Source organism: Diabrotica virgifera, chromosome 3, assembly GCF_917563875.1.
Source record: "Diabrotica virgifera virgifera chromosome 3, PGI_DIABVI_V3a".
NCBI classification, from domain to species: domain Eukaryota; kingdom Metazoa; phylum Arthropoda; class Insecta; order Coleoptera; family Chrysomelidae; genus Diabrotica; species Diabrotica virgifera.
Genome location: NC_065445.1, coordinates 10,865,088 through 10,877,104, shown reverse-complemented (window position 1 = coordinate 10,877,104; position 12,017 = coordinate 10,865,088). Strand labels below are relative to the sequence as shown.

Sequence of the window (12,017 nt, the reverse complement as noted above, 5' to 3'; positions counted from 1 at the left end):
TGTCCAACATTACGCCTAGGTATTTGGCTTGATTTGACCATTCAATTTGGGTATCAAATAGGGATAGTACCTCATTTGGTCTGCCTCTTCTTTTTTGGTACATAACGGCCTGTGTTTTGTCAGGATTGACAGCTATTTTCCACTGCACACACCATTCTTGTAGTTCGTCAAGAGCTCTTTGTAGATGTCTTGTTGCAAAATCTGGGTGGGTACTGCTAAAAGCTATCGCTGTATCATCTGCGTATAGACTTAGCAACGATCTGGGTTCAGTTGGGGTGTCTGCCGTATATATGGTATATAGATATGGCGACAACACTGCCCCCTGTGGCACACCAGCCTCCATGGTCCCAACTTCGGACAGGGTTGGCCCTATCCGAACTCTGAACCTCCTGTTGGCTAGGTATGACGAGAGAAGACACGTCATCGCCTCACTATAACCATATTGGTTCATTTTATACAGCAGGCCGTCGTGCCATACCCTGTCAAATGCTTTACTGACGTCTAGAAAGGCGGCCGCTGTATATTTCTTTTCGTTGAACCCTTTCGTGATATATTCTGTTAACCTCAGCACTTGAAGTTCACACGAGTGCTCGGATCTGAATCCGAACTGTGCGTGTATCTACCAGGTGAATCGAAAAGTGCAAATTTAGGGGGTAAAATAAACTTTCTCCTGTAAGGTTTAAGTTTAAGTATGTGTTTGAGTAAGTCATTTAGAAGAAATGTGTACAATGACAGGCGATTCCGAAGAGCATAAGACCTTGCCAGACGAGGGAAAAGATTAGGGGTTTTTCCTAAAATTATTCTTTTTGCATCGAACAAATTTTTTTTAGGGTTTTTGAATCATTCCAAACAGAAAACGTCTTTAGTGATTTTTCTCTAAGTTAATAGTTTTTGTTATATGAGCGATTGAAAATTTTGAAAATTGAGAAATCGGCCATTTTTAACCCTAAATCGGACATTTATCTAAAAATTTCAATGTTTCCAAGGTACGTAGATATTCTTTAAACATTGATTGATGAAATCCAGAAGAGTTTTTTGCAATAAAATATCGAAAACCTCTTTGTTTTTTTAATTGCTAATCAAGCGTGTGCGACACTGTAGTATAAGTGAGGACGTTTGAGTTTGCATAAATTCATTATCTCGAGAATGGGCAAATTTCAAGAGAAATCCTTAGACAGGTCGATTTTTATTTTTGAATTAGGACTTTTTGGCATATATATAATACTAGTGACGTCATCCATCTGGGCGTGATGACGTAATCGATGATTTTTTTAAATAAGAGTAGGGGTTGTGTGATAGCTCATTTGAAAGGTTATTTAATTCTCTATTCAGTAATATAAACATGAACATAATTATTTATACAGGGTGTACAAAAAAAAATTTTCTTCTATTTGTCAAATTTAATCAAAGTTAATTAATAAAAGAAAATTTTTTGTACACCCTGTATAAATAATTATGTTAATGTTTATATTAGTGAATAGAAAATTCAATAACCTTTCAAATGAGCTATCACACAACCCATACTCTCATTTAAAAAAATCGATTACGTCATCACGCTCAGATGGATGACGTCACTAGTATTATATATATGTCAAAAAGTCCTAATTTAAAAATAAAAATCGACAGTTCCTTTTTTCTGTTTTTAAATACAACCCATTCTCCCACTGAGATTAAGGAACTGTGTACATTTTTTATTAATGCACTCAGATTGCGTTCATTTATATTAAATGAATAATTGTAACTAAATCTCCATAGCGTCGACTATTTATGTGTAATAATTTGTACTCAACCTCTTGTTATATGATTTTTCATTAGAAACAATAAACATATCTATCTATCTATCTATCTATCTATCTATCTATCTATCTATCTATCTATCTATCTATCTATGAAAGGGTAACAAATCAATTGGAAGTTCTGTCTTACAAAATACATGGGACGTTTTCGTAGTCTGACGTTCCAAATTTTTAACCTGTTTCACAATTAAAACTTCCAGTGTTCCCGCACATAAAAGTTGGTCCGACTAGACACCGTTAAGCTATTAACAAATTTTCAGCTTGCTATTAATCAACTTTTTTTTGGTACGCGGGACCCAGGCCTATAATTAACCGCTCTGTTAAAAAGTATTTCGTTAATTCTTACCATTAAAAAGAATTTTAAACTTAGCTTGTATTAAAAACTTTAGAAATTCATGACTTACTTTTCCCACGTACGTAATTTATTTATTAATATTTTGAAAAAGGTTTGAAGCGAAGGTTCAGAAAAAAGTAATAAAATGAACATCAAAGAAAAACTGACATATGTCTGGACGAGATTACCTAGGTAGGCTGAGGCTACTGTGTTTGAAAATATTAAAAATCAATAATTATTATAATTGATCGTTGATATAAAAAAGATCAATAAGCAAACCGCAGAAAAGCATTGCAGTAATGATAGAATTTTGTAAAAAAATATTAAATTCTTTGAATGACTCATTCTCAACATAAATTACTTTTATGTTAAGTCTTTTCCAATTTATAAATTACTTTGACACTTGAAAATAGTTTCGGTGAATAGGATAAAATTCACATAAAATATGTATGTATATTACTAAAATTTGTTTTATTGGCATAAAATAATTCTTATATTGCATTTAAGAATGATTTGTCCAATATTATGTATAATATAAATATTACCGAATAATAATAAAAAGGGATATGTCTTAGATTTTGTCGATTATTTTCATAAAACTGTTTTTTATTGAGTGTATAGGCGCAAACCTTCGGCTTCAATGTTATTTAAATGCATTCATTTTTTCGAATCCTCAAAAAACTAATAAATATTTTTAAAAAATTTAAACGCAGAATGAAAGATTACATTATTACCGAGGGCCGAAAGTCCCTTAGAATAAATAAAAAGTTTCTTTTGAATGAGATATCTGAAATTAAAAATCACACTCAATTTAATTTTCTCTTTTTTTTACCCCTGTAACTTCTTAAAATAAACATTCTAGAAGTTTTCATTGATTTTCCGCCCGCTAATGTAAGCTTTCGTTCTGCGTTTAAATTTTTCAAAAATACTTATTAGTTTTCTCAGTCGAAAAAAATGAATGCAATGAAATAGCATTGAAGCCGAAAGTGTGCGCCTCCTTAATAACCAATATAGAAACGTTTTAAAATTATTAATTAATTATAAAAGAATCATTAGTTAATGAACAGTTAAAAATTATCAAATATTAATATTATATACCTAACAACTTTTACTCTTCTTACACTTGGAATTCCTGTTATTTTTTATATAACTTAATCGTATTTAAACAGCTTCTTGAATTTCAATTAATCTTACATATTCTATCTATACTAATTTCTTGATTTAATCTATGTGCAATATAATATTCTGATAATATGCTCTCTGTGCTTTCGTAAACAATATATTCGTACAATGCTTGGTAACGCAAACAATAATAATATTTCTAATGGATCTATCCCTCGCTAATTTCAAGATAACCGCGAATCATCGCGGTTATCTTGAAAACGATTGTTCAAAATTACAGTCATAGGTTGATAGTACCGGTTCATCTGGAACAAAAGTGTCACAACTCAAAAACAACTTTTTCAGGAGAGACAAAAATGGATTTTAAAAAACTATGATATTCGATTTCACAAAGAAAAAAGATAAAATTTTGAATTATGTCATTTTTATTTTAAAATATTGGTCACTTTTTTAAACATTAAGGGGGTATATTCACGATGCAGTCAAAATAGGTGGTGATTATGTAAACTAACGTTTAACAATTCTTTGAATAGATGGCAGCACGTACATATATTTCTTTACCTGCATAGGTTAAATTCTCATTAATAGATACTAAACGTTCATTCATTTGGAAATAGTTTATTATTTAATATTGTATTTACAGACGGCAATTCGTAATTCTTTGACTGCTCAAAAATATTTATTTCAAACTTGTAAAGAAATTTGCAATTATTTGAAATACAAGTAAGTACCTATCTAAATGACCAAAAAAGGATTATGCTAATTCTCAGAATGAAGATCGAGTTATTTATAAAAATAATATTTTTAATAAATGTAAAATACGTAAGTCAATTGAAAAACAGCGTCACTACAATAACTTTTTTTCATATTGAATGTTAACAGGGGAAGTTTTTTCCTCGGAAAATTTCACATTTTTATTTCATTTCTCATTTCAACATGCGAGGACAGAATAATAATTAGCCTAATGAGCCATTTACTTAAAACATTTTTAAAAGTGATACACAACAGAATATATAAAAAATGCGAAGAGCAAGTAGTATCATAGACAAAGATTGGATTCCGCAATGCCTTGCCCTTAGGCACCCGAGAGGCTCTATTGACTGTCCAAGTGCTTAAGCAGAGGTGCAGATATGTCAACTGTGCCGTACCTATATATTTGTTTTATCGACTACAAAAAGACATTTGATAGAGTACAACATGATAAGCTCATACTCATAACCATTTTGGAGGAAACGGGATTAGATGATAGATCTAAACAGCATTAGAGATAGCCTAGATTTGCAAAGAATGCACATATAAGATATAAGAAGTAAACATGTACTTAATTTCAATATGGAAAAAGAAAGTAATGGTAGTCAGTAAGAGCGAAATATATTACATACACGGCTTTTGTTTAACCAACAACCAATTGACAAAGTGGACAGCTACACATACCTTGGTACCAACATAAACGGTCAATGGGACTACTCTAGTGAAATAAAACAACGCATAGGAAAAGCGAGATCAGCGTTCATAATGATGAAGTCTCGTTTCAGAAGTATCGATTTACCACTTGGTAGTGGTAGCAAAATTTCTATTATCAGATCCTATGTATTTTCGAGATTATTATACGGAGTAGAAGCCTGGATTCTTTCCGAAGCTTCTTTAAGAAAACTCAAGGCATTCGAGATGTGATATTACAGTCGCATTTTAAGAATTTCGTGGATGGATCGTGTGACTAATGATTCAATTTTGCAGATTTTTGTAACATCTGGCAAACGCGCATCTGTCGCCATTTAATACATCACTGCTGCCATCTACTAAATGACACGTGAACTCAGTTTCTCATCTATTAAGTAATAGCCTAACTAATTTATCACTAGAATAATGCTAACTTGTTACGGTCATATCAACAAAATCCCTAGATTGCAGCTTTTAACTATAATTTTTTACCTTTAGGTACAGTTAATTTAAAAATTATGGCAGTATGAATAATGAACGTTTGCTTAAAACAAAGCTTATTGCATAACTAATCATTTATGGTAGTTATTTTGTATCGAAGTTTAAAAATTATTATTATGTACATAAATCCAATTTTTAGGGCAGGATACCAAGTAAGTTATGACATGGGTTTGTTTAAGTACAGTTATAAAAAAATTACTGCCTTCTTTGGAAATTTTAACTAGATACTATTTAAACTAGAAAGTTTACAGTTCACATACATACCCATGAGTTGAAAATTGGTTTTGAAATAGTGACGGTAACTGTACCTAAAAATTATATAAATTTTAACATTGTGTCATACCACCTTAAGAGGAAACGTGGTAGCGAAAACGCGTTCCAAGATTGCGGCTGTAATTTTGAATATTTTTTCGAGATATTTGGCACACGTATTCGTAATAGGTATAATAAAGAATGGCAGTACAGAGCCCAATTTGAAAAATATATTAATATGTGGAAATTACTCTGTAATTAAATACAATATTAAAAAAACCAGCCTGTACCGCCATTAAGAAGAACAAAAAAATACACTTTTTTCAAATAAACTTTTTTATCCGATGCCCAAAATGACACAAAATCTAGGCATCGGATAAAAAAGTTTATTTGAAGAAAGTGCATTTTTTGTTGTTCTTAATGGCGGTACAGGCTCGTTTTTTTAATATTGTATTTAATTACGGAGTAATTTCCACATATTAATATATTTTTCAAATTTGGCTCTGTACCGCCATTTATTATATTACGAATACGTGTGCCAAATATCTCGAAAAAATATTCAAAATTACAGCCGCAATCTTGGAACGGGTTTTTGCTACCTGTTGATCGCTACTGTATCACCTTAACGAAAAATACCAAGAGCACTTCTCGAAATATAACGGTTTTCGTGATAAAAAGCGATATGTTCACGTCGAACGTCAGAACATAACCTCAAAAGTGTCATTGTTCCGGCCAATGGCACGCTGTCATTTGACCGCCAAAAAAATAATGGCACTACCGCCATTTATGTGACACTTTTCCTGGCAAAAGTATAGGACTGTTGGAGTCAATTTAACGAGATAACTGAAAGTAGGAATTTTTGAAGTTATACTTCTTTACCGGCGATAGAGAGTGAATTTTTATATGTCAAAACCTATCAGCCCGGCGCATGCGCATTATAACTATGTTCTGATTGGATGTTCAAATGACATGTCAAAAATTATCCGATATGGCAGCTGTAGGACAGCTGTGGTTTGGAGGTAAAGGTAAAGGTAAACAAATGTATAATATATTAGTTTTATTGTTGTGAGGACAGAAACAAAAAAGTTTATAATATTGTAGTGACTTTTAAATAGTTTTTAAAAGCAACAGGTACGTAATAATTGTTAATGTATCATGGGTATAAACCTACCTATTTGATCCGCCAAAATACATAGTATGTAATACTTTTATTTATATAATTTGATTACCATCAAAATTTCTATCAATATTCACCTAATATATTGTTTTCTTACTCTATGTTTTGTTGTATTTTTTCATTTCTAAATCATTTCAATTCAAAATTAAAATAATTTGATCAATTTTCAAAATATCAAAATATCACAAGTTTAATCCGTTTAGTTAGTCGATCTTCGTAAATAATGACACATAGTGTCCGTGGCTAAGCGGAGAAGGCGAATGAATTCCAATACCAACCGCTCTTATCAGCGCTGGTTCGAGTCCCAATAGAAACTTTCTTTTTTGTTTTTTTTTAATACATTTTATGATTGTAAGTATATTTATTATATAATTGTATTTTCAGAAAATACGTATTTAGTTAAAAAAAATTTCGACAATTAATGTTCAGACATCATTTGTGGCTTGTTTAATGTGTTTGTGTGTGTTTTATTCTTTTATTATTTTAATTTTTGGCACTGTTCTAATAAAAATGTTTGAGAAGTAGTAAGTATAAATTAGTTTAATATTTAAACAAAATATAAATAAAAAGTATATTAATTTCGTTTAAATCATATAATAGAAGTATAACTTCTTACGTGCGTACAAAGTACACACACATTCTTTTTTTTGTAGTTGTGTCATTTTTATTCCGGACAAGCGCTAATAATACAGTCGAACCCGCTTATTAGAATATTGGTTATAAGAATATCCCGGTTTAAGGAATATAAATTTGTGGTCCTGAAACCTTTTTGCTAGCTACCAATGATCGGTTATTAGAATAACTCGGTTATACGAATATTTTTGCTTAGCACAAAGGCTATTCTAATAAGCGAGTTTGACTAATAGACAATTAATTATCGAACGCGCCCCGTAGAGTACCGAGACGCGCCATAATTTGTCGCACTTGACGTCGGTTGTTTACAACGCACGTGGTCGTCGATTCCTAACCAAAATTCGTCAAATTATAATTAAAACTATAAAAAGGCTAAATCGATTCAAGCGTAACCTCAGAGGCCTCTTATAGTCTTATACCACCCAGAAGGTCATTTTAATCTATTTTTATTAACGCAACTGTTGAAACTTACTCAAACATTACACAAAGCAACAACAAACAGCAGAAAAGAGTGATAGAAAAACTCACCTAGCTTATTTTATTTTCTCATTTGTTTTTGTGAAAAACCACCGAGCACTTTCGACGAGAAAAACAGATGAGAGTCTGTAGAAAAGCGTTGTTTCGCGGCCTACGGTCCGTAGGCTTTTGTAACAATTTTCGTTTGTTTGGCGATGTCGAATGAAGTCTGGAGTTCGTTTTATCTCTACCGGTGGCGGGTAACTGCACGGGTGTTGGGAATTATAATACGAAAAAATTGCTTGTACGAAAAATTCATTCACAAAAAACTAATATTCTGTTTAGATATCAGTGACTATTAGATATCTAAATATTAGTTTATGTAGTGAATGATAAACAAATAACATATCAAGCGATATGAATTGGCTTGATAAAAAAGATTGCAATAGAAAAATAAGAGGGATAAATACAGGGTGTCCAGAAACTCTACCGACAAACGAAGACAGGAGATTCTTCAGATAATTTTAAGATAATTTGACCCAATTCACTTATTATAGTCCAAAAATGCTTCCTAAGGGAGCTAGAGCTCTTTGAAGATGGCGTCTTGTAATTAGTTTTTCTTAAATACGGCCAGAACGCTTCTATTTAGAAAAACAAAAATTGGTACGCGTATTTATATTCAAGATATAAATCTAATCCATCCATTGCAAATTCCTAGTACCGATCATAGGCGTCCGTTTTGGGTAGGGTAACGGTTATTTTATGGCATAACTTTTTTATCTTTAACTTTTATGAATTTCTGACACTGGATTATTAAATTGTGAAGTATTCTAGTACTAAAAGGTACTCTTGTTTTAAATCGGTAGGACACACCGTTTTCTAGAAAAATCGATTTGAACATTTTTCGCTTGTTGAATCAAAAAAAAAAAAATTTCAAAAAAAAACTGTTTAGAAAGACGAAAACTGGTACATTTATTACTATTCCAGAGATAAATCGATTTCATTAATTGCGAATTTCTAGTACTGGTCATAGCCGTCCGTTTTGGGTAGGTCAACACCAACAGTTATTTTATAGCATAACTTTTTTGTCTTGAATTTTTGAGCATTTTTGACACTAGATTATTAAATTATGAGGTATTCGAGTACTAAAAGTTACTCTTACTTTATGTTGGTAAAATACTTCGTTTTTTGTTGAAAAGTTCTTTCAATTTTTTTTTCAAATTCCAAAAACGAAAAACTTTCAAATCGATTTTTCTAGAAAACGGTGTGTACTACCGACTTAAAACAAGAGTACCTTTTAGTACTGGAATATCTCACAATTTAATAATCCGGTGTCAAAAATGCATAAAAGTTAAGGACAAAAAAGTTAGGTGATAAAATACCCGTTGCTCTACCCAAAACGGACGCCTATGACCGGTACTAGAAATTTGCAATAAATGGAATCGATTTATCTCTGAAAAGTAAATACACATACCAATTTTCGTTTTTCTAAATAGAAGCGTTCTGGAGGTATTTAAGAAAAACTAAATTCATGACGCCATCTTCAAAGAGCTCTAGCTCCCTTAAGAAGCATTTTCGGACTAGGTGAATTGGGTTAAATTGTCTTAAAATTATCTGAGGAATCTCCTGTCTTCGTTTGTCGGTAGAGTTTCTGGACACCCTGTATAACAGGGTGGCCAAATTGTGGCTCGCGAGCCACATGTGGCTCTTTGAAGGATTATTTGTGGCTCTCAATAAATGTACCTGAATTACTTTTTATTTTTATAAAATGTCTGAAATTACTGACAACAAATATAAAAGACTGTGTAAGATCATGACTTAAACAAGGAGACCCCTTATCACCGTTGCTATTAAATTTGGCCTTAGATTATGTAATAAGTAAAATATCATCTGAGCTGACAGGGCGATTTGCGAATCGAGGATCAAAACTATTGTTGACATTTGCTGATTATCTAGGTGCAGTCGCTCAATCTACAAGAGACGTGAAAGAGGTGTTTTCACAACTCCAGGAAGAAACAGGTTGTCTGGGCCGTCGAATAAATGAAGAAAAGACGAAATATATTAGTAACCAAAAATCCCAGACCAAGAGTTTGGCAGAACATAACTAATAACAAGGGCGGATCCAGGACCGATTTTCAGGAGGGGCCATGAACTTTTTTTGGGGAGAGGTACCGGAGGTACGGGGGGTAATTTTTAAAAATTGGGGTTACAATGGTGAGTTTTAAGGAACTTTTTACACACTTTTACCGTGTGTAAGAAGTGCCTTAAAATTCACCATTCGTGCCGTAGTATTGATCCAAGTGCAGATCTATCAACAAGTTTAATATTATTTTTCCCAATGCTTCTCCTGCCAGGCATTGTTCTTTCCCTCTTTCTTGATTTTCACTAATTATTTTTAGGTTCTCGTAAGTGCCAATGAACGCCAAAGTCTTCACGAATGTTGTTATTGTGTATGTATCTCAAATTTAGAGAAAGGTGTTCCACGTGGGATACGTCGGTCGTTTCGTCAAATATGACAGACAGAGTAATAATTTGCACTTTGAAGCTGATTCATTATTTGTTCAATTATTTCTTCACCGCAACATGTTATTAATTGATTTTGACTGGTGCTACTAATGTATGTTGCTCAGGAAGATGCTGTGGATAGGTGTTATTTAAGAGCCTTATCTCCTGATGCAATTTTAATCCTTAACAATTCCCCTCATTACTAGATCCAGCATCTTCGTCCAGAAGCAGAAGGCCATCATCACGATGGTCTCTTAGAGGAATATTTTGTCGACCTAAGATAAGAACACTATAGACCCTACTATTGGTCGTAGTCTTTCTTTATTTTTTTTTTGTACCTGTTTAGACCTCTGAGAGTCTATCTGGTTAATGACTGACTTTTGACGGTTGCGATAACTTTGTAGAAAATCCAGCTCAAGCTGAACGCAGTCCTTGTGGTATGATATTTTTTCATGGGTTTGTATGGCTCCGTCTTTGCTCATGAGCTTGGGGAAAGATGTTAAAGGTTTCCTGACAAGGCTTTGGGCTGCCATCCCTTTATTGTGACCATATTTTTCATTAGAAAAATAAGACGCAATACTTGTAAAACAACTTCTTTTGACTGTGCGAAAATACTAACCAACTCCTTTGTTCTAAGTGGTAGTGACCCAAGTAACGGTTCATTTCTTTTTTATTCTTTGTGTGTATAGAATATGGAAATTGATACGATTTTGATGGCTGTCAAGGTCGTTCTAACAATTGGCACTTTGTAAAATTATCAACATTTTGATCTATAAAACATCCAATGTCATTCTTGAAGGTTCTGTTACCTACTGTCTTTTTTCAATTCTAGTCCACAAAACATATGTATCCCCTGTTTTCTACATGTGTTTGAAATTAGAAACATTTGAACTGCAAATATTTAAATTTATATTTTTTTAAATTCTCGGAGGGGGCCATGGCCCCCATGGCCCCCTCCCTGGATCCGCCCTTGACTAATAATGAATCGAGGAAGAAACAGGTTGTCTGGGCCGTCGAGTAAATGAAGAAAAGACGAAATATATTAGTAACCAAAAATCCAAGACCAAGAATTTGGCAGAACATAAATAATAATGACCACGACTTCGAAGTAGTAAAAGAGTTTAAATATCTAGGGCGCTAATCACAGATGACAACCACACACAAAAAGAGGTATCAGCAAGAATAGCTGCGTGTAAAAGAGCATAATAATCAATGTCATCATTATTAAGATCTAAGCTGCTAAAAAGACAATCTAAATTAAGACTGTATGTCAATTATTCGCTCAATTGATACATATGGAAGTGAAACATGGACTCTACATCAGCGGGAAATAAATAAGCTACTGGTGTTTGAAAGGAAAGTTCTCAGAATGATATTTGGCCCTCAAAGAGATGAATTGACAGGAGAGTGGAGAAGGCGCCGCAAAGCTGAATTGGTGACTGTGTATGGACTGAAAATATCGTAAGATATGTAAAAGCTAAGATAAGATGGGCAGGTCCTATGGTAAGATTAGAGGAAGACATACTGTTAAAGACAGTGTTTTTTTGAGAGACAGTAGAAGATCAGTGGCCGTCCGAGAAAAAGATGGAAGGATGATGAAGAATTGAAATATCCTGAATTAGTAAAGGTTGGTTGTAGAATTATTTGCATATTTGAATCAACGCGGTAATCCATTTTATTTCACTTTAAAATTTGTGTAGTCCAAACAGTGACAGAAAAATTTAATACCTTTTTTACACTTTTAAATGATTGTTTAATTGCGGCTCGCGAAAAATTTCAAATTTTGAAAAATGGCTCGATT

General features: G+C 32.9%; 1 protein-coding gene across 2 annotated transcripts in view; it reads right to left on the bottom strand.

The window, feature by feature from the left end:
* The window catches only part of LOC114324223 (uncharacterized), a 165,328-nt gene that overhangs the window by 23,850 nt on the left and 129,461 nt on the right, over positions 1–12,017 (bottom strand). The window contains exon 1 of one of the 2 annotated variants that reach the window (XR_003651511.2): positions 7,784–8,061. The exons of the other annotated variant lie outside the window; for it this stretch is intronic. The gene's annotated coding sequence lies outside the window, so the exon portion shown is untranslated. Of the gene's footprint in view, positions 1–7,783; positions 8,062–12,017 lie in introns of those variants that run through there. 2 annotated transcript variants of the gene reach the window in all.